Source organism: Sycon ciliatum, chromosome 1, assembly GCF_964019385.1.
Source record: "Sycon ciliatum chromosome 1, ocSycCili1.1, whole genome shotgun sequence".
NCBI classification, from domain to species: Eukaryota; Metazoa; Porifera; class Calcarea; order Leucosolenida; family Sycettidae; genus Sycon; species Sycon ciliatum.
In genome coordinates, this window is record NC_088643.1 from 35,204,326 (window position 1) to 35,229,071 (window position 24,746).

Sequence of the window (24,746 nt, forward strand, 5' to 3'; positions counted from 1 at the left end):
TTTATCTTCTTGCCTTTGGTCTTGCGTTGTGGTTGCGGTGTTGGTTCAAGCAAGCTTTAACTGGTCTAGTTTGCAAGAGCTTTGAGTGCAATTCCCGATACAAACACCCCTCTCCTCCCGGTGTGGCCTCGTCAGCTTCTTTCCTGGCAAATACTTGAACAATGTTTGGAATATTATTTGACAAGCAAGGAGGAGAGAATTATTTTTACTGCTGTCAGCACGCGAGCAGTGGCAAATAACTCAAGCTGTCTTCTGGAGCTGTGGCACTAGGCTTGTGGGCCGTCGTATTTGCCCATACCAGAGAAACTCGCGGAATACGTTATGTGCTGACGACCTCTGTTCTACTGCTCAAGGTAAATTAAAATTTATTGACGTTGAGTGAGGACAAGTGTGGACCATGTGTATGGCCAATCAGCAGTGGTGCTCACCGGCCTTCCCTTCCTCACCGCGAAATAGGCCTTTACGAAATTATCAATGAAATACTGTAGTCTGTAGTCCCTGGACTCACCGCGAAGGCACTGTACATGTACTTGAAACTATTTGAATATTTTCACTTTTTGCTACATATTCATACCGGTACTACTGAAGTACACTAACAACAGGGCCAATTACCTATCCGTATCCAGTATCCGTTGACGGACAGCGCTTCCTCAAGCTCCAATAACAGGCATCACGCTAGAGACATGTATGCCAAACACTGCAGCCTGGTCACCTCTAAGCAGTCTAACAAAACATGTGCACAGACAGTCCTTGTCACTCCAAACAGCAAGCATATCCTCTCTGGGGGCGACATATCCTGACAGTATGACCGAAGTCAAGCGTGACACTGTTGCGTCATGAGAGCAGTGCTGCAGGGCCTGCACTGACCATGTGTCATAGTAGAATAGCGAGTTTGACTGATCTTCCCAGATCAATGAGATCACACTAATCGGGATTTGTTCAATACCTTTTGGACCCCAGCAAAGCATTGCTGCTGGTGAAACTCGAGTCACTTCGGAGAGGATGTATTGTATTTTGAGTGACACAGGATGTTTGTGCAGATGTCTTGTTAGACTGCATAGAGGTGACCAGGCTGCAAGGTTTGGCATACAAGCGTCTGGTGTCTTGCCTGTTGTTGGAGCTTGATGAAGTGCTTTCCGTCATCGGGTAGGTAAAATTAATATATTTTCAGGAAAACCTGGAACACACCCATGTACTGGGTGCCCTGTGGACGGTAATGGAGATGTTCACTATCTTGCAGTGCATGATTCAGAAAGTATGAGCCGTACACTGATACCTCAGTTGTCCGGAGACAAAAGTCACGGGCACTTCGGTCTACCGGGCAGGCACCCTTTGGACGAGTTTCGGTTGAAATATTACTACTCTTTTGTCACTTTTCGTGGAAATATTACTACTCTTTTGTCACTTTTCGTGGAAATAGTGACGTCATGTGCCATATCTATAGCCTTTCCCCATCAAGATGTATGTAACTCAGAGTTACAGACATTTCAAAGTTACGGGCAGTGCTCGGTCCCGGACCACCCTGGATAAACGAGGTGTGAGTGTAACTCATTCCTGTTGGGGCGCTTGAATTTTGGCAATTTTGTGATGCAGTCCATTGAAGTATGCACATGATGGCTATTGCCTTCCAGGATGTAGGCCTGGTTTTGTGTGGTGGTGATGTGACTGAGGTGATGATTTCACTCATAATTATGGTTTGTTTTTAGCTTTTGTCATGTGCTGGTCGGATGTTGTACCAGCACTTACCCTGTGTCCTTTCAAAGTTATTATTGTTGTTTTTTGGGTTCGGGGGGGGGGGGGGGGGGTATTTTGAGGCGTACCCCGATTCCAAGGTGTCGCCAGGTTGTAAGTTGAGTTACGAATCATTTTGCATGGTTGTTGTAGACCCCAAAGGAAGCATACGTTGCAACATTTGATAAGAGTATTTTGGTGGCACGGGAATGTGCCATGGTAGTCACATGGAACTGTACGGGGAAAAATCACGGTTCGCGTCAGACTTGGCTTGAGGCCGAGTTTTGCGCATCCGTAGAAATGCCACCACCCTCTGGGATCAAGGCACTGGTGCAGCTCCTAAAGTAGAAATGCCACCACCCTCTGGGATCAAGGCACTGGTGCAGCTCCTAAAGTAGAAATGCCACCACCCTCTGGGATCAAGGCACTGGTGCAGCTCCTAAAGTAGAAATGCCACCACCCTCTGGGATCAAGGCACTGGTGCAGCTCCTAAAGTAGAAATGCCACCACCCTCTGGGATCAAGGCACCGGTGCAGCTCCTAAAGTAGAAATGCCACCACCCTCTGGGATCAAGGCACTGGTGCAGCTCCTAAAGTAGAAATGCCACCACCCTCTGGGATCAAGGCACTGGTGCAGCTCCTAAAGTAGAAATGCCACAACCCTCTGGGATCAAGGCACTGGTGCAGCTCCTAAAGTAGAAATGCCACCACCCTCTGGGATCAAGGCACTGGTGCAGCTCCTAAAGCGGTGGTAACTATACAGCTACACAAACTATTCAGCAAGCGGACAGTGTAATAATAACACATACATGGCTTCAGGCACTGGTACTCGGTTCTTGCTACGTGTACTAGAACTAAGTTTCACAATACATCTCATTATCCTTAGCTACAAGCACAAATCAATACCAGTCATTATCGCCTTCTCCACATGTCCTTTGCGTCTCTGTGTTTTTCACTGTTTTTACTTGACATTATCTTTCTTTACGGAGTTGTTGTTGCTGTTCATTTTGCTACTCCTTCTTTTTCCCTCCCCTTACTTTTATTTATCGCCGTGGTTGGCATTCACCCACTCTCTTAACATTGGCCGGTGTTTCCACCGAGTCTTGAGATGTTGTAATAAATATATATATAAATAATTGTGAAAAGAAGGACAAAATTTTACAAGTTATGACTAACTGTCCACCAACGTAACCAGATCTTATACAGTCAGCGAGTACGACAAAATGGCACAAAACTGACATTGCGTTGCGCTTTCCTTCCTCTCTTGGACCTTTCCGAACATGAGTCTTCCAAGTTGGAAGGTTGTTGGTTTGCGCCTTGGAGAAGTGTTGGAGCTAGGTGTCAGGTCGCCGAATGTCTCAGTACTCCTTGTCAGTTTTGTGCCATTTTGTCGCACTCGCTGACTGTATAAGATCTGGTTACGTTGGTGGACAGTTAGTCATAACTTGTAACATTTTGTCCTTCTTCTTTTCACAATTGTTATTATTTCTATTATTATTATAAGTATGTAGTTGTCCGTGGTGTACATGCATGCATACATTATTATACATTAGATATGATGATGATGTGATAAATGTGATATGATGATGATGTGATAAATGTGATATGATGATGATGTGATAAATGTGATATGATGATGATGTGATAAATGTGATATGATGATGTAGTGATACATGTGATATGATGATGAAAACTCTGAAATAGAAAAGAGTAGGCTATGGTCAGTACAGACTGTACTATGAAGGTGATAATGACTGGTATGACTTGTGCTTGTAGCTAAGGATAATGAGATGTATTGTGAAACTTAGTTCCAGTACACGACGAAAGAACCGAGTACCAGTGCCTGAAACCCTGTATGTGTTATTCTTTTACTCTATTGACCTTTAGTGCCTTTGCTGCACAGTTCAATGTGCCTCCCATTGTACATTCCCGTCCCACCGAAATACTTATCAAATGTTTCAAAGTATGTTTCCTTTGGGGTCTACAACAACCATGCAAAACGATTCGTTGCTCAACTTACGGCCCGGCTACATCTTGGAATAGGGTACGCCTCAAATATGCCCCCCCCCCCCCCCTCAAAAATTGAAACAACTGAAGTATGGGACACAGGGTAAGTGCTGGTACAACATACGACCAGCACATGACAAAAGCTAAAACAAACCATAACTATGAGTCAAATCATCACCTCAGTCACATCACCACCACACAAAACCAGGCCTACATCCTGGAAGGCAACAGCCATCATGTGCAGACTTAAATGGACTGCATCACAAAATTGCCAAAATTCAAGCGCCCCAACAGGAATGAGTTTCACTCACACCTCGTTTATCCAGGGTGGTCCGGGACCGAGTACTGCCCGTAACTTTGAAATGTCTGTAACTCTGAGTCACGTACATTTGAGGGAATGGCTACAGTCCATTCACAAAAAGATGGGCCCTGGCTCCGGCGAGCTCCCGTATTTGGCGATTTTCAAGATGTTATCGTTCACAGTGCAGTGCTGCGAAATTTGAAATTTGGAAAAGGGTCCAAAAAGGGTACCTGAACTGGGGTTCGAACCGCACAATGCACTGTTGCAGACGGAGTCAAACGGCCTGGATTTTGATGGTTTTTCCCAATTCAGTGCGCTTGGGGCAAAGCCTGGCCGAAATCCTATTCTTGCTACGGCTTGCTGTATGGAGAAATAGACTTCAGAAACAGAATTGGAAGAGGATTCCAAAAAAATTCTAAAAAAACTCAACATTTGACCCATTTATGGCCAAAAGCTAGAAGTCCATCTTTTTCTGAATGGACTGTAGATCTATGGCATGATAATATTATGATGTCACTACAGAGGTTCCGCACTACGTAAGTGGGCGGGAAACCCGTAAATTCGCGAGTTTTCACTCCACTTTTGGAAAGTTGTCTACGTAGAGTACAGTAAAACCCGTAACTAACGACCACCCCTTGGTGCCCGGAAAAGTGGTCGTTAGTGGCAGGTGGTCTTTAGTTAGAGGTTTGCACCGCGCGACCATAATATGGATCCCATTATATGATATGTATGTCAAAATGCAGATGATACAATCCCCCACCACATGCGCACTGGCATTCTTCTTTCAGATCATACAACACTTGGAGAGAGAGAAAATCAAGTTTTTTATACACCGGAAGCGATACGACCTTTTGACACGTATGTCGACTTACTGGGTTTCCAGAGCAGCGCTGGCCTGGCCAGGCAGTGGACTAGTCTATCGACTCCAGCCAGCACAGACTGTCAGTGTGACCTGGTGACTGAGCTGTGTGATTGCACTTCGACAGAGTTTCTCCTTCCAGTAGTAACATCGATCAAAGAGCGCTTTGGATGCGCTCTCCAAGACGTTTCCTATCATGTTTGTTCTTGACAGCACTTGAAATTATGATAGGTGTAGTGCAGTCCACACTGATTCCACAGTAAAAATGAGACTGCGCTCATTTGTCCAGCTGTAGTGTCGAAACGACCATGGAAAATCATCAAAATTTCGAGAAGGAGCTTCAAGCAATGTTTGATTTGCTACATCGCGGTCGCTAGTTACGGGTCAAAATTCGACATTGGGACAAGAAAAGGCGGTCGCTGGTCGCGTTCAGCAGGTAGTCGCTAGTCACAGTGCATTTTGAATGTGAGACCGTCCGTGCCTGACAAAGTGGTCGGTAGTACCAGGCCGGTCGCTAGTCACGGTGGTCGTTAGTTACAGGTTTTACTGTACATAAATGGAACTCTACTAATGGAGGTGCTCCGTAAGTGGATTAGGGTGTAAATTTACGACTCTCTCCCTCCGTAAGTTGATTGGGGTATACATTTATGACTCTCTCCCTAGGCCGTACACTGTTGCGTTTGGAGTTGCCAAGGGCAGCTACATGATTGGAAACTACGTATGGCGGAACACGGATAGATATGCAGTGTACGTAACACTTTCCATAGATTGACTACGTTAGTACTAACTTAATTGCGTTGTGCGGATCCACGAAAGTGACAAAAGAGTAGCAATTTTTCAACTTAAAGTTTCCCAAAGAGTGCCCGGTAGACCGAAGTGCCCGTGACTTTGGTGTCAGGGTAATAAGCTGCTTTGTTTTCCTAGCTTACTATTGCCGTGGCTGGCTCAACGCCCTTGTCTCAGGGGCTTCTGTCCCTGCATTAGCTATGCTTGTCACATGCTATGAGATTGTGTCTAATAATAATAATAATAATAATAATAATAATAATAATGAGGTATCAGTGTACACCTCATATTATCTCAACCATGCACTGAGTGACTTTGGTGTCAGGGTAATGAGGCATCAGTGGACACCTCATATTATCTCAACCATGTACTGAGTGACTTTGGTGTCAGGGTAATGAGGTATGAGTGGACACCTCATATTATCTCAACCATGCACTGCGTGACTTTGGTGTCAGCAAGAGTACATGAAAACCGGAGTGTACAGCTTGGGGCCTTTTCTGCTATGGGTGTCTGTCACGGCGAAATTCCGTGATTACATCATATTTGGCCTAGATCTGAGGCGGGAAATGGCGTAGTGCGTACAACTGAGCTGCAGTTGTGCAGAAAGAGACCTGCTTGAATCCTGCTTGTACGCACTATATCACTAAAATGATGTAATCACGAAATTTCGCCGTGACAGCAACCCATCCGAGCTGCACACTTTGGTTTTCATGTACTCTTGGTGTCAGGGTAATGAGGTATCAGTGGACACCTCATATTATCTCAACCATGCACTGAGTGACTTTGGTGTCAGGGTAATGAGGTATCAGTGGACACCTCATATTATCTCAACCAGGCACTGAGTGACTTTGGTGTCAGGGTAATGAGGTATCAGTGGACACCTCATATTATCTCAACCATGCACTGCGTGACTTTGGTGTCAGGGTAATGAGGTATCAGTGGACACCTCATATTATCTCAACCATGCACATTCAAATTTCGGCCTCCCAGGGCTAAAACACATTTCGGCACATTCAAATTTCGGCCTCCCAGGGCTAAAACACATTTCGGCACATTCAAATTTCGGCCTCCCAGGGCTAAAACACATTTTGGCTGCAACAAATTTTCGGCCTGTTCTGCTGCTGCCTGTATACACTGTCACACTAAACTTTGCAGAACAAAATTTCGGCTGCAACAAATTTTCAGGCAAATATGATCAGGGGAAGAGTGTGTTGCTCCCTACATGGGAGCTCGCGGTTTTCCTGCCGACTTGAATTCTCACTTGACTGACTCACGACTGCCATCCAGAGAACATGAGAAGTCCATCGAACCGTCCACTCGGCAACCCTGCAAGAAAGCACCACTCCCTGCTCAATACACAGTGTTTCGGTGAATTCACCCCTCATCAGTTGAGCTTGAGTAGGCTGAGGAAGATTGTGCCCGAAGAGCACCACTTATACAGTGCTGTCCAGGCACAAACATCACCAGGGATACAAACTTACGGACACGCTCCGTTTCCAGCGCGACAAACACCTCGTGAACACCAGATAGCAGCGTGAGTCGGTGTCGCTCATGGAGGTGCTGAACAAACGCTGAGGACCGTTGGCCATTCACAACATTGTTGCCTCCAAACCATCTAATTCGCAAGCCCGTGCTGGGGACAACAATGTGAAGAAGAGGTTGGGGCGACTTTGGCGATATTGGTTCACTTCCAGTAGTGAACATCTCTATCACCGTCCAATACATGGGTATACCCGATGACGGAAAGAACTTCCTCAAGCTCCAACAACAGGCACCACACCAGACGCCTGTATGCCAAACCTTGCAGCCTGGTCACCTCTATGCAGTCTAACAAGACGTCTGCACAAACATCCTGTGTCACTCAAAATACAATACATCCTCTCCGAAGTGACTCGAATTTCACCAGCCGCAATGCTTTGCTGGGGTCCAAAAGGTATTGAACAAATCCCGATTAGTGTGATCTCATTGATCTGGGAAGATCAGTCAAACTCGCTATTCTACTATGACACATGGTCAGTGCAGGCCCTGCAGCACTGCTCTCATGACGCAACAGTGTCACGCTTGACTTCGGTCATACTGTCAGGATATGTGGCCCCAGAGAGGATATGCTTGCTGTTTGGAGTGACAAGAACTGTCTGTGCACATGTTTTGTTAGACTGCGTAGAGGTGACCATGCTGCAGTGTTTGGCATACATGTCTCTAGCGTGATGGCTGTTATCGGAGCTTAAAGGGGCACTCCGGCTTCATTTTCGACGCCGAGTTTTCGATGCCAAGACGAAGGTAGGTGAAAGAGAAGACCCCTCGAACAAGAACGAGTCTCCAGAAGCGATAGAGTCGAGCAGGAAGACGACTTTTGCATTTCGCCGAGCGAGCGCTGATGACGTAATGAGGGATTAGCTTGCCAGTGGAAATGCATCTGCGCACATACATTTCACACACTTTTTGGCCAATTTTCAATCGAAGAGGAGGTTGTTGTCTATATTCTCTCAACGTCGTGATCGATCCCGTCTTCTATACCCTTCCAGGTACCCTGAAGGTCCTCCAGAGGAGAATTTATCTCCAGGAACGCGTTGTTGATGCGCTAAATTCGTCTCGAGACATATTCACCCAGTGCAGTGCTGATAAATGTAGAATGTTGAATCTGTGATAATTGTCGACGATGGAGAGAGAGGTTGATAGCCGCTGTCGCAGGGAAAGTGAAGCTGCTGGAAGTAACAATGGGGCGGCTTGTTAGCATCACATGAGCATCCAGACTTCAAAGCAGCTTGACGGAATCGGGGAGTACTGACTATTTGTCTCGATCTCAGTATAGTGGATTTTATGACCAGGAATTATTCGATCAGGATCCCTTCTACAAGATGTGTAGTACAGGTGATTTCTGAACTTGACGATATGGAGACGGACCAGTAGACCTACCAACAACGTGTACCTGCAGGAAATTCACCCAAGGCTATTGCTATCCTCTTCAGTGGCTGTTGTTTTTAGTAAAAATATGTTCACTTCTCTCAACATACTCCTGCATGGCAGCAAGAAGGTGCGCTATGGAATTCAACGCCACAATCTTCGCCCAGCTGTGGATGAAGCATGGTCAGGTCATGGCAGTACATATACTTGAAACAGATGAGAAATTGAAGTTCATTTGTGATGGGAAGTTTGACAGCCCCAGTGACCGAGTCAAGCGTTGTCTTTTGCCGTGGCACAAATTGCTGAAGAATCTGAGATGGTCTTGGAATTATACTACCAGAAATAATGGTGGCATGAACCATTGTGGAATCGGACAGCTCACGGAGAATACTGGAATAGCTCAAGTATCTCTAGGTGATTGTAAGTCCTGTTCTAGCTGATAGCTTCGGCCTGCTGCGCCCGTCCATGTACAATGATGGTAACATGCATTTCTGTTTTCTACATATTTGCCGGCAACTGCACTGTGGTATTACAGTTGCAGGTCCCTTATATAGAAATATGTTCACCCTCCCCCCTTCCATATGCCCACATTATAAATATGAACTAACAATTTCACTGTTGGACTCGCCGGCGGCTAGAGAGCAAAGGATTAATTTACAGCAAAGAAAAGAAACAGGGAACTACAAGTTACGCTATAATGTCCACGAACAATTTCACTGTATTTGAAATAATTTTGTTTGATACCCTGAGAACTCTGAAACTTTGCAGCACTGTGGATTATATGTGGATACAACATTTATGGAAGGAAAAGTGGAATAATTTCGAACACATTGTTCGAATAATTATAGCACTGGATTGTTGAGATTGTGAGCACCTTCCAATCAGCACTCTACATATTTATAAGCGGTGGCAATCGTTAGGAATAGGTCATGAGTTGTCAGAGTGCTCTAGTAAATGAGAGAATGTTTTGTTTGTCTAATCGACGGCTCGTTTGAAGCCAGAGTTGTTTGAACTTGTTTCCGTCGACTTGATTCTAGACAGTAGTCGAAGGAGTACTATGAAGTATACACCAGACGTGGTCCTTAAGGTATCTCGTGAGAATTCTGTCGGTACACATCAGGTATCAGCTTGCAAAGATGGCTCCTCTCTGTTTCTTGAAAGCCTGTGTAGTTGGACTGTGGCTCCAGCGATTCCCTTCTCAGAGCAGATACCATACCCAATACGGTCAATGCATATTGGACAGACCTGTGTGCACAACGGAAATAGTGGAGAGAAATCTCTCAGCTCATGAACACATCAGTGAAGTTTGAACTGCCGTTGTTTGTGGCCATCAGTATAAACCTATCGACTATAAGAATAATGTGCAAAAAAACCTCTATAATTACAGCTGGGGCCATGGAATTATAAAGCATCTAACTTAGGGAACTGCCAATTCTGGTCTGAGTTGCATTCGAGGCCTGAAATTCATGATGGCTATCATATGTTGCATTGACCAGAGATCATCTAAGACTTCCAAATGCCACATAGAAACACACACCACTTTCGAGTACTTTGGTATCCCATGCCAAGTGGGCATTCGTTCCCGGGGTGGCAGGCGTCACCATTCGTTATGCCTGGATCAGATTTCATTGACCCCAACTGTCATGAATCATTTTTAATTTCACTGGATTTCAGTACAAGTTGTAGAACTGCAGAATCAATGTCGTTGTATTTGGGCAACCATTTCTCTACAAACGCTCTATTTGGAAAATAGAATTTTTTAATAAAATACATGTCCAAATTCCACATCTACCCAAATCGGCCTACCTACTTGATCACGTATTCAGTACCACACGGAATGTTTAGAAAACGCATGAGGGAATAAGAATTTGCTAACGAGAACTCCAGGCCAGGGTACTAGCATACGAACAAAACAAAATAAAAACTCACCAGCATAATTATTTGTAGTAATTCATGTCGGTGTAATATTCACGATAAGCAACGAGGCACCCTCCGATTTGGTCAAGCTGCTTTGAAGTCTGGTTGGTCAGGTGATACAAACGGGCTCCCCGTTGTTACTTCCAGCAGCTTCACTCTCCCTGCGACAGCGGCTATCAACCGCTCTCTCCATCGTCGACAATTATCACAGATTCAACATTCTACATTTATCAGCACTGCACTGGGTGAATATGTCTCGAGACGAATTTAGCGGATCAACAAAGCGTTGCTGGAGATAAATTCCCCTCTGGAGGACCTTCAGGGTACCTGGAAGGGTATAGAAGACGGGATCGCTCACGACGTTGGGAGAACATAGCAAACAACCTCCTCTTCGATTGAAAATTGGCCAAAAAGTGTGTGAAATGTATGTGCGCAGGTGCATTTCCACTGGCAAGCTAATCCCTCATTACGTCATCAGCGCTCGCTCGGCGAAATGCAAAAGTCGTCTTCCTGCTCGACTCGATCGCTTCTGGAGACTCGTTCTTGTTCGAGGGGTTTTCTCTTTCACCTACCTTCGTCTTGGCATCGAAAACTCGGCGTCGAAAATGAAGCCGGAGTGCCCCTTTAAGAAAGCACTGTCCGTGGTCAATGGATAGGAAATTTGTCTTTGTTGTTAGTGCAAGTAGTATGTGGTAAAGTGTGAAAATATTCTAATATGCCGATTTCAAGTAAACGTGCAATCATTTTTGGACAGCATGTCCCTTATTCTAATATGCCTATTTCAAGTAAACGTGCAATAGTTTTGGACAGCATGTCCCAGTTCCCTTCGGGGAACGGACACGATGATTTACTCTTTGTTTAATGTCGCAGGTGGTAACGGAGACAGTCCACTATCTTGTAGTGTATGGTTCAGAAAATACGAGTCCTCACTCCTTCTTGTTGGGCTGCTTGAAGCTTAGCTATTTTGTGACGGATGCAATTCATTGACAGCTGGACATGATGATGGGTATTGCCTTCCAGGTTGTAGGCATGGATTGGTATGGTGATAGTGTGATTCGGACGAGGCAATGCAGCAATTATGCTTGCATAGTGATGATGTGTTCTTAGTTCTATCATGTATGTTGCACTAGCGCTCGGTTTCTGTCCCCAAAGTCGTTTTTGTGGGAGGGGGCATAGCTACATTTCTGTCACTCATCTCCATCTTTCTTCTTCTCCTTCTCGACATCATACTCCATTCACAACTACCGTATTTTCCTGGTTAGAAGTCGACCTTTTAATATGACCTACAGAAAGCAAATTTAAAAGAAGATGGTCAACTTGCTGAGTTACTGGTAAACAGCTTTTGATCATATTGATATTGAACCGGTGAATCGAGACCCCACGTAGTGGGATAGATTTATCACGGGTAAAATTCGGTGCTCTCGTCTCCATCTTCCTCATCTACAGAGAGCCAGAGACAGGCAGACACAGAGAGAGAGAGAGAGAGAGAGAGAGAGAGAGAGAGGGGGGGGGAGGAGGGGGCAGCAACAGAGCGAGAAAAAAACTTACCTTAGTGTACACAAACTCATTTGTGCCAGCCTGGTGGCAATCTGGTTATCCAAAATCCACATACCGTAATCTAGCGCATATAAGACCATGGTCTCATATTCGAATATTAGACCACCTCTGTGAATGAAAATCAGATGCGTACACTGTACATCGATCTCCGTCCCGCTGCACATGCTAGCATGTGATGTATGTGTGTAGCATGCATGCACGCTGTGTGCCGTACATGTACTAGTATATATGATAACAAGGAACCGAGTGACCGAGTGTATCTACACATACATATACACCAATATGAAAACCCAGGCGAAGCCGAGGTTTTTATATTTATCTCGGTATACACGAGGTTCCTTTGTTATGATATATTTATACCTCTCCATATTCACCGTGTGTGACCTCCTAATGGCTTGTTCCTCGCCGACAACTACTGCTAATTTCCCTTATCGGTGTATATGGAGATACACACACCGCTAAGGGAGAGCATGCCTAAGACGGTAAGTGCATATGGAGTGAGGTATAATTGCACACATACATGTTGATGCGATGTTTGTCTCTCACGTATTAGACCATGTTCTTATATGCGATGTTTGTCTCTGGCATATAAGACCATGTTCTTATATTTGACCATGTTCTTCTATTTGAATGAAAAAGCACTAGTGAAATGACAGAAAACAGCGATTTTTCCACTATAAGACGGCGGGCGCAAGATTAAGGTAATTAGAGTAGAGTGCGCATCAGTGCTCACCATACCCTTTGTGGCGATTTCGTAACATTTCTTTTTGTCCAGTATCTGCTTTTATAATTGGTGTACAGGCCAACTCTTGACTCCTTTCCAAGTACGATGCCACTTGGGCTTAGCGGTCCCTGCATAAAGTGGAATCCTGTCCGTATTAGACAAATTTTCATGCACGGATGGGCTGCCATAGAAAACTCACCGCAGCAAGCGGAATACTGTCGAACGTGGAAAGCAGAACGGATTTCATGCACAGGTGAGCACAGATAGTTTCAAAACTGACATTGAATTGCTAGTTGAACAAACTGTTGTGATTGTGCATTTGTTTGTCGGATGTGTTTAGGTTGGGTGTGTGATGTAGAGGGTGTGGCATGGGAAGGGGGGGGGGGGGGGAAGGGGGGCATAATATCATACGAAAAAGGGAGAAGGGGAAAAAGGGAGAAGGGGAGAGTTTTTGTTGGCAGAAGTTGTTTACTGTTTGGCGTTTGGAACTTATAGAAAGGGGGGGGGCAGTGCCCTCCTACTCTGATTGACCCCCCCCCCCTGTGAAAAAGTGGCGCTCCCTCCTTTGTCGATTTTTTTGGTGTTTTTCATGTCATTCAACGAAAATGCAGTCGATAGTCATGAGGGGGCTCAGAAAGGCACATTTGTCTGGGGTGAAGGGTTCGCCACCGTACGTTGCATTCGGCATGGCATGACAATATTTGCAAAATGGGTTACTGTTTCCCCTGACCCCCCCCCCCCCCCCCCCGACCCCACTATTTTGATCTGGCTTGAACCCTGCACACTCAAGTAACTACTGAAATACTGTAAAAGTCACACCGTATATGAGCCGTCAGATGCGAAAAGGGTGCTTATGGCATATTTTGGTCAAATTGAGATAAGGACTCAAGCAAACTCTATAGGCTTTTATGCTTCACCTCCAAAAAACCTGACTCAAAAATCCAAACCCATCATGAAGATATCGTCAATTTAGGTCAGGAGACAAAAGAATTTCGTTCAGAATCAGAACGGAGCTCGTGAGAACTGCGCCACAAAAAAGGCAGTTTCTTTTGTATGTAAATCCGCCGTGCTTTGGAGTTTCAGGCCGGTTGAAGTATCTACGAAAAGCTGGGAATCTCAGCAGTGCGCTAGTGTACATACCAGCGCCGGGCCGGGGATGCACACTCACACACATCCATATCCCGCAACGATCGAAAAAATGACGTCACATCAAGATTCACTCATGCATGTGACAGGTACTTGACAGCCTGTCACTCTGACGCACTTTACTCTATTTGCTCCGTGATGCCATAAGCACCCTTTTCGCATCTGACGGCTCATATATATACAGTCGTCCCTCTCTAATCCGGCACCTTTTGCTACGGCGTTTTCTGCTGGATTAACGAGGGTGCTGGATTAAGAAATCCTGCCCTCTGACCCCGCCCTATCCAATTGCATGCATGTATCATACATCAAAACGCAGGGTTTTTCCGTGTCGACCCAAGTATTTGGTGCACGGCTTTATATTCTCAATTGTTCTCCGGGAATATACACAGTGATAAAGTCATAAAGTAAAACAGAGAACATGCTCACATGTACTCTTGCACACACACGCACACACACACACACCTGAAAATTGGCAGGACACTACTCCTTGCTAAAATAAGAAAGTATGGTTGACTGCCGATTGACCAGACTGGCCAAGCCTGGCCTGGCAAGGAGTGCACCTGTACGGCACGCGATTTACGACTGCCGGATTATGAAATCAAACTACGTGCAGATTGAGCGATTCGTTTCAAAAAGTCACTGCCGGAGGCGGAATTCAAGTGCCGGATTAAGATGTAGGAATTGAACGAAAAAAATCGGTTTCGTCAGAAAGTGCGCCGGTTGGCAAGGGTTCCGGATAAACAAGTGCCGGATTAGAGAGGGACGACTGTATATATATATATATACCCCATGCTGTAGACAGCAAGCTATATATATATATACTCGAGGGAAAGAGACAAACGGGAAAAGTCTGAAGAAAAAATTGACTGTCACCACCAGGACTCGAACCAGGGACCCTCGCTTGTAGCCAGCGATGCTCTAACCACTGAGCTGTGGTGTAGTCGTCATCCCAGCAGAGACCGTTCAACGTTTTCTTCAGACTTCGTAACTCACACTTCCTGTGAATCCACACAGGCGGGTGGGACGCAGCCGTCACTGTACCCACACACTTCACATACAAACTAGCACGCGGGGAGCCCCAAGTCATAAAATATTAACTGGTTTGAGGGAAAGAGACAAACGGGAAAAGTCTGAAGAAAAAATTGACTGTCACCACCAGGACTCGAACCAGGGACCCTCGCTTGTAGCCAGCGATGCTCTAACCACTGAGCTATGGTGTAGTCGTCATCCCAGCAGAGACCGTTCAACGTTTTCTTCAGACTTCGTAACTCACACTTCCTGTGAATCCACACAGGCGGGTGGGACGCAGCCCTCACTGTACCCACACACTTCACGTACAAACTAGCACGCGGGGAGCCCCAAGTCATAAAATATTAACTGGTTTGAGGGAAAGAGACAAACGGGAAACATATATATAACGAAGTGCTAACTCTAACGAGTTAACGAGGAGAAATCTGTCGTTAAAATATAAATCGTTATACAGAAATCGACACATATACTGTTCTATTGAGCATTGAGAATGCGTGAGAATCGTCACCTTTGGTACACGTAAACTAGTCAGTTTTGGGAAATGGTTATATATGCGCCGCCTCGTTAGAATAATGGCTTTTACAGTATGATATTCATAAGGTTGAGGGAGTTGAAAATGGGAAAAGTCTGAAGATAAAATTGACTGTCTCCACCAGGACTCGAATCAGGCACCCTCGCTTATGTCCAGCGATGCTCCACCACTAAGAAGTAACTGTTTATGATAAACAATGAAGCAATGAAGCAATGAAGCCTCAACTGATAATACTTAGTATTGATAAATGTTTGATAATTTGGGGCTCTCCGCGTACTAGTTTGTGCGTTAACATTAGCCTGTGTAGTGTCACAGAAAGCATGAGTTTCGATGTCTGAAGAAAATGTTGAAAGGTCTCTGCTGGTATGTCAGCTACACCATAGCTCGGTGGTTATAGTCCATTTCAAAAAGATTATCAATCAGGTTTTGGTCTTAAAAAGTATGAAGATAAGGGAAATTTGGACAACAAAGCACATAGAATGGCTTGTTAGGACACGGCAAATTGTTCTGTGAAGGTTTCGGAACAATTGGACCAGCCGTCAGGGAGTTAGAATTTCGGCCAGGTTTCCGGCCTTTTCCCATGGTTTACAATTTGCACTGGATGTCAGTATCGATTTTTTTATCAAAGCCCACGATTTATCTGTTCCTTTTTGGCCTTGTGGTTATGAATGCTGTCTGCTGACCATGAAGTTGTGAGTTCAAATCCCAAACTATCTATAAGTCAAACTTTTTTTCATTGTTTTGGTGATCACGCTGGTACAAAAAGTACAAGCCAAAGAAGGTGGCTGCGCCAAACGACTTGTTGTTGTTGGAGCTCGCGTTTCCTGCCGAACTTACTGACACTTGACTGGTTCACGCCATGTGAACACACCCACAACACTGAAACGGTGTGAGTGAACACGGAAGTCATTGCGCTGTAGCTACGTGTTGTTGAATACAACGGCACATCGATCGATCGATTTCTCTTTGAGAATTATTTTAGTATTTCAAGATCGCCAATTTATTTGATTTTAGGAGTGAATGCGTATCAGGCAGAACACGGGGGACCCACACTGCTCCTCAATGAGTGAATGCGTATCAGGCAGAACACGGGGGACCCACACTGCTCCTCAATGAGTGAATGCGTATCAGGCAGAACACGGACCCACACTGCTCCTCAATGAGTGAATGCGTATCAGGCAGAACACGGGGGACCCACACTGCTCCTCAATGAGTGAATGCGTATCAGGCAGAACACGGACCCACACTGCTCCTCAATGCCCCCCGGATGAAATCGGACAAGTGTTTGCGGACATAGTCACCGATGCGACTCGCCCAAAGGTGCTGTCCATCCCCTCTGGTCCGCATGCAAGTACTGATCTCTGCTGTTTCAAGCCAGTATCCATCGCATGTGTACGCAAGTTGCTCAACAGTGTAGATACGACAAAGTCAACGGGCAGTGATGGCGTACCTGCTCTTGTACTAGCAGCATGCTCTGACCTCTTAGCTCCATCAGTAACTCTCATCTTCAACAAGTCACTTTCCGAAGGGAGATTTCCACTATCCAGGAAACTTACAAATATCACCCCTGTGTACAAGAGCGGCGACCCTACTAAGGCCACCAATTTCAGACCTGTTTCTCTGTTGCCGATTATCTCAAAGATCCTTGAGCGCATCGTACATTCACAATTCACTGAATTCTTGACCACCCACAGCCTCTACCCAGATTGCCAGTTCGGATTCCGGAAACAGCACTCAACAGAGGATGCTGTTGTGATGGCATCGGAGGCTTTTGCCAATGCCAAAGACTCCGGACTCTCAACTTGCGCTGCCTTTGTTGACATGTCGAAGGCATTCGACAAGGTTCAACATGGCACCCTCATCCGCGACCTCTTCAGTATTGGTATTGGTGGAAGTGCGCTGAATTGGTTGGCAGACTACCTAAGTGACCGGCAGCAAAGAGTTGTCATTGGGAACCAGCACAGCAAGGTATTTCAGCCCAGCAGTGGTGTGCCCCAGGGTTTCGTACTTGGTCCTCTGCTGTTTGTCCTCTATGTCCGTGGTGTGGCAGCTGAAGTGCAACCGTATGGTGTGCCGACAGTTCAGTTGGCAGATGACATCATGCTCTATATTAGTAGCAGGGACAAACATCAGCTGGAACGCAGTATGTCTTCTGCAGTTACGCACCTGGCCAGATGGCTTGCCAGCAGGAACCTGGTACTAAACGAGAGTAAAACCCAGATTTTGTTCATCCCTGCCCATCGTTCTGTGAATCCTCGTGTCAGCGTTATGTGCTCTGGAGTTCAACTGGCACAAGTAGAATCCGCAAAGTATCTTGGTGTCCACATGGACCAAGATCTCAAGTGGACCACCATGGTCAACCAGATCGCCAAGCGAGCTGCCTGTAAAATAGCTGTCCTGTTTAGAAACAGGCGCTGCATGCCCCTCCCATGCCGCATCACGTACCTGAAGTCCCTGATCCTTCCTGACTTCCTGTATGTCAGCAACTGTTTCTCTGCTGGCCTCACCTCACATCAGCTTGAGCGCCTAGAGCGTCTACTCAAGCGCGCAGTCCACTGTGTTGAGAACGCTCCATTTGCATCCCCATCTGCGCCGCTGTATTGCCAATTGCGCTTGCACTCGCTAGAAGTTATGTACTGCCACAAGCTCCTTGGCTACACTTGGCGCTGCCTTCAGGGTAAATGCAGCACATTGCTTACCGATATGTTCAGTCCTCTTAATGCCGGCCGTGCCACACGTAGTCAGGGAAATCGAGCACTTAAATTTCCAGTCACTAAGACATCTGCTGGCACACATTCTGCCTCATTCCAATGTGTATCACTGTGGAACAGGCTCCAGCCCGACATCAGGAAAATCCCACAGTAGCAGCGATTCATGCGATCCCTCCCAGCACATGCTGCTTTTCAGTAATGCCACTGCCCGCTGTATTATCATTTCCTTTACTGGCCTAACTGGCTTTTAATACTTCATTACCCACTCTACTCAGTATCATTACCCACTCTACTCAGTATCATTACCCACTCTACTCAGTATCATTACCCACTCTACTCAGTATCATTACCCACTCTACTCAGTATCATTACCCACTCTACTCAGTATCATTACCCACTCTACTCAGTATCATTACCCACTCTACTCAGTATCATTACCCACTCTACTCAGTATCATTACCCACTCTACTCAGTATCATTACCCACTCTACTCAGTATCATTACCCACTCTACTCAGTATCATTACCCACTCTACTCAGTATCATTACCCACTCTACTCAGTATCATTACCCACTCTACTCAGTATCATTACCCACTCTACTCAGTATCATTACCCACTCTACTCAGTATCATTACCCACTCTACTCAGTATCATTACCCACTCTACTCAGTATCATTACCCACTCTACTCAGTATCATTACCCACTCTACTCAGTATCATTACCCACTCTACTCAGTGTCATTACCCACTCTACTCAGTGTCATTACCCACTCTACTCAGTATCATTACCCACTCTACTCAGTATCATTACCCACTCTACTCAGTATCATTACCCACTCTACTCAGTATCATTACCCACTCTACTCAGTATCATTACCCACTCTACTCAGTATCATTACCCACTCTACTCAGTATCATTACCCACTCTACTCAGTATCATTACCCACTCTACTCAGTGTCATTACCCACTCTACTCAGTGTCATTACCCACTCTACTCAGTATCATTACCCACTCTACTCAGTGTCATTACCCACTCTACTCAGTATCATTACCCACTCTACTCAGTATCATTACCCACTCTACTCAGTATCATTACCTTCATTGGCCTTTTATACTTTATTCTCCTTTTTAGTCGATATCATGTAATTAGGCAAATTTGCCTGTTCTTCGACTCTAAATATACAAACAAAAATGCTGTCTTCCATCAGCTTTCACAGGCGTCTGCTTTTCTCAAAATGTCGTCGAAGTCACACGAATAGCTTTGCTAAGTCATGGCCTTGGGAATGAGTCTGTGTCGATGTCGTTTTCGTCACATCGTGAGAGTAAATTGCATCGCAGCTCAAAGAAATTGGGCACGAAACGAATTGGGACCCATCCCGCTCGTCAACATTTACCACACTTTCGACATGTCCTCTCTGACTCCATATCGATACGAGGAAGAACTCGTTTGTTGTAAACCAGCCATACATGTACCGACGTGAGTGAGTTGTCATTTTTCATGCTTTCGCGCGGATTATTTCTTCGAGTTCACAGTGAGTTTTTCCAGCCAGCTCTCGATCGCGCATACGGTAAGACGGCAAACTCCCCGGGCGATCGCCAGGATTGCTAATCTTTTTGAAACTGACTGTAGAGCATTGTTGGCCTATAGCCAAGGTCCCTGGTTCCAACCCTGGTTCTGATGGTGACAATCAAATTTTCTTCAGACCCTTTCCCTTTTCAACACCCTCAACTGAAAAATAAATAATAAATTAGAATTTGTTTGACACTTTATGCAGCTTCATATCAGGCCAAGCAGCCACAACTGAAAAATTAGATTTTGTGGATAAACCGGTGTGCAGCGCTGCATCAAACATCGTACAGTACTTGTGCATGAAATGGATTTGTGATTTGAGTGCGACGCCTCCTTGTCCGAGTCCTGAGATTGATGTCTCCATGGTGGATTTTAATGAATCTTCAACAGTATATTTTCCTTGTGTCTGCTGCTGCACCGTAGCAATTGCTTTCTTTCAAATATTATATATATGCTACTTTGCGCGTTGGTGCATCTAGGAAATATATATATAGCCAAACCTAGTTGACTGTGCTCGCATCGGGACGATTGCTCCTCGAAACTTCGTCTCCAACTAGTCAGGACTCTAGCCAGGTAAAAATAGCAGAAGGGAGGGGGGGGGGCAGGGGAAACAGTTACCCATTTTCGCTTTCCAAAATTCTCTTGCCACCCAAAATGCAACGTACCCCAACTTCACCCCAGACAAGGGTGCCTTTGTGAATCCTCTGTTAGTGACTGTCGACTGTATTTTCGCTGAATAGCCCGGAAAAACACAAAAATCGACAAGTCACTTTGTACACTTTGTTTACAGGAGGGCGCTCAATCAGAGTACGGGGTGCTCCGCCACCGTACCCCCTTTTGGCTAGAACTCTGCTGATGTTCAGAAAAGGATACGGGAAGATGTGGAAGCATAGTATGATGCTGAACTAGATTTTTGAATTGGCTGGGTAGGTGGTTGCCATTCAGTGAGATGTAGCCTAACAGTTGTGACGGAGTAGGTTGTTGCTATCCTCTACACACTTTCCTCCTCGCTATTTAAAATGTTCCATTTATGTCTTGCTTTTTTTGCTGCCGGTAGCGAAGATGCGACATGACTTCTTATAGTTGATGTTTTTGACCTTTTACAGGAAACAGTGAACGGGGCATTCAAATTTATGAGATGGTGAGTGCATGGAAAGAATAGCAGACTGACAGCGATGACAGAATTGAATTTCAGGTTGTATCGCTGTTGCAATTGCACACGAGTGTTAACTTGTTGGAAGTTTCGCATGTGCCATCCACAATGTCGTCTTATCTGGTGAGATGTTTCGGCAGGGGGCGGGAATTAGATCAAGGCTGTCAAGTGCAGTACGATGTACAACAACATGGAAGTTCAGACTCGATGTGCTGAATTGTGCACATTTTCATCCTGCACTGGCACGTATTGTGCACAGCAGTGCATGCGTCGGTTCAACATCGTATTTCGTTGTATACGCCGAAGTCGCTTCACAGGCAGAAAATCGACAGGGGGTGGCAACTAGAGAGGGGGCGGATCAACGGTACTTTACGGTGGAAATAGTGATGTCACATGCCATATCTATGGCCTTTCCCTATCAGAGTGTATGTGATTCGGATTTACGGACATTTCAATTTCAAAGTTACGGTCAGTGCCCTGTTCCAGGCCGCCTGGATAAACTAGGCATGAATGCATACCGTGTTTTCCTGTTTGTTAGCCGCACCGGGGTCTAAGATACCCGGGTCTAAGATACCGGGGTCTAAGATACCGGGGTCTAAGATACCGGGGTCTAAGATACCGGGGTCTAAGATACCGGGGTCTAAGATACCGGGGTCTAAGATGCCGGGGTCTAAGATGCCGGGGTCTAAGATACCGGGGTCTAAGATACCGGGGTCTAAGATACCGGGGTCTAAGATACCGGGGTCTAAGATACCGGGGTCTAAGATACTGGGGTCTAAGATACCGTTTTTTTTTTCTTGCGCATGCGTATATGCACAGGGGTGTGTGTGTGGGGGGGTGGCATGTCTGAGGTCTGAGGTGTGTGTGGGGGGGGGGGGCATGTCTGAGGTCTGAGGTGTGTGTGGGGGGGGGGGGGCATGTCTGAGGTCTGAGGTGTGTGTGTGTGGGGGGGGGGGCATGTCTGAGGTCTGAGGTGTGTGTGTGGGGGGGGGGCATGTCTGAGGTCTGAGGTGTGTGTGTGTGGGGGGGGGGGGGCATGTCTGAGGTCTGAGGTGTGTGTGTGTGGGGGGGGGGGCATGTCTGAGGTCTGAGGTGTGTGTGTGTGGGGGGGGGGGGGCATGTCTGAGGTATGAGGTGTGTGTGTGGGGGGGGGGCATGTCTGAGGTCTGAGGTGTGTGTGGGGGGGGGGGCATGTCTGAGGTGTGTGTGGAGGGGGGGGGGGCATGTCTGAGGTCTGAGGTGTGTTTGTGGGGGGGGGGGGTGGGGGCTTGTCTGAGGTGTGTGTGTGTGGGGGGGGCATGTCTGAGGTGTGTGTGGGGGGCATGTCTGAGGTCTGAGGTGTGTGTGTGGGGGTGGGGGCATGTCTGAGGTCTGAGGTGTGTTTGGGGGGGGGGGGGGCTTGTCTGAGGTGTGTGTGTGGGGGGGGGCATGTCTGAGGTGTGTGTGGGGGGGGGCATGTCTGAGGTCTGAGGTGTGTGTGTGGGGGGGGGGCATGTCTGAGGTCTGAGGTGTGTGTGTGGGGGGGGGGGGGGCATGTCTGAGGTCTGAGGTGTGTGTGTGTGGGGGGGGCATGTCTGAGGTCTGAGGTGTGTGTGTGGGGGGGGGGGGGGGGGAAGACCAAAAATAGGGATTCACTGGCGAGAAAAAGTCACTTCAAATAGCTGTATGGTGTAGACCAGGCTGTATAGTGACGATCAATTCTTCAGCCTTGCAAGCTGTTGAATGGTGCAATCCCAGCCCAAGTTGCTATGGCTTCTGCCGTAGCATTGCTATCATCGCCTCCGGCGATGGGTGTCAAAAGGTGTGTGTGTGTGTGTGTACGACTGTGCGTGCGTGTGTATGTGTTTGCGCGTGGGTGGGTGTTTCTGTGTGTCTGTGGACATGTGTGTGTGTGTGTTTGTACGTGTGTTTATTAATTTTAAAAGTGTGTGCATGTGTGTTTTACGTACGTGTTTGTGCGTGGGTGTGCATGTGGGTGTGCATGTGGGTGTGCATGTGTTTGTGCATCCATTGTCTTAGGTTGCTGATAAGCTAATTGTACTCTGACACTTCTTGTATGGGAGTACGCCATAGATGGAAACATATGCTTTGCAAGATACTGTCTTCGACGGGAGGAGTACTCTCTGAGTTATTGCCGGCTGAGCTAAACTATGGCAGAGGCTGTACAAACTTCTACAAGGTGGTGTGGAAGTGAGACATCATTGTAGTAATGCTAGAGCTATGCTATATTTGAAAATGTCTTATATTATTTTCTTTAGTTTATCACTTAATAACCACTGTAGGAGGTGCTCCATTTACGCTGCAAGTACCATAGGGAAAGTGTGCTCAGGATGGGGAAAGTGTGCTAATGGTAGGGAAAGGGTAGAAAATGCTACTGCTGCAGGGACATTACTAAGTAAATTCTCCATGTTCAGTAAACAAATAGGCCCACCAGTGCAGATAGACCACACTAGAGCAGAGAGACCACACTAGAGCGGAGAGACCACACTAGGGCAGAGAGACCACACTAGAGTGGAGAGACCACACTAGAGCGGAGAGACCACACTAGGGCAGAGAGACCACACTAGGGCAGAGAGACCACACTAGAGCGGAGAGACCACACTAGGGCAGAGAGACCACACTAGGGCAGAGAGACCACACTAGGGCAGAGAGACCACACTAGAGCGGAGAGACCACACTAGAGCGGAGAGACCACACTAGGGCAGAGAGATCACACTAGAGCGGAGAGACCACACTAGAGCGGAGAGACCACACTACAGCCTGGGAACATGCGCATTGAACTATGGCGATCAGGTTGATCCCACATTCTTCAGTGCACGCATGCCCCTGTTTTACTCAAGTCGGTACAAACTAACTCTGAGTCACAAGAAAGAATTCACTTTGTCAGCCAGGCCGGATGAGGAGAAAACATCATGTTGTTATAACACACTGTACCGGCATGCAAGACACACGAGTGAACCAAGACATGAAAGTTAACCAAGAATGTAGTGCCATGTATGTGACTGCTATTGCCATCAGACCTGGCCACCAGACCTGGCCATCAGAAAACAAGCTGAGTGTGCCTGTGCTATAGTATGTCTATAGCCATGTACATGACAATGCAGTCATTATATGCAACAAAGACAGATCATCAATAATGATGGAAATGTTTGCCCACAGCTCCTTGTTTCTAGTCCAAGACCTGGGTTGAATAGTGACATATTGGAAATAAAGACACTTTTCCTTGTCTGCCGGAGTGTACATCCATGCCTCACAGGATAAGTGGGCCAGCTTTAAAGAATATTGATATGCATATCAAGTTACATGTAGTCAGCTTAGTGAATCGGGTGCAAGCATCCCGCTCACACCAAGGTGAACTTACCGACCTTACTACATTGTACTGGACCAGTTTGTCATCATGGCATTGAATTGGAAAGTTGTCTATTGAGACCACCGTCAACAGTAGAGTACACACTCAATTCATTACACACTCAATTTAGCTAGTAGTGAATTCCAGAGAAAAGAAAAATGTTGGCCGTTTGGCCTGTCTCTCCAGCATGGTTCAACCGAAATTTGACTCTGAATAAAGACAACAAGTTTTGGAGTCTACTTATAGTAGAAGTAGTACTTGCAGCGTAAATGAACCATTTCGACTCACCGATAACCCACCGTTGTTTTGTGATATCATGCCGTTGCTTTATGATCCTCTATACTCGTACGTATATTGCTATTCCCCCCATTCACATTGTGCAAGTACACGGAACAGTCACCCCATTCACATTGTGCAAGCTCACGGAGAAGTCACCCCATTCACATTGTGCAAGTACACGGCGCAGTCA

The 24,746-nt window shown here is 46.2% G+C and overlaps 1 long non-coding RNA gene across 1 annotated transcript; it reads left to right on the top strand.

The window, feature by feature from the left end:
* Positions 1-23,827, top strand: LOC135806955 (uncharacterized). The gene is made up of 4 exons (XR_010551372.1): positions 1-353; positions 12,863-13,038; positions 20,882-20,916; positions 22,948-23,827. It is a non-coding gene; the product is annotated as an uncharacterized LOC135806955 (long non-coding RNA).
* Positions 23,828-24,746: the final 919 nt, after the last annotated feature.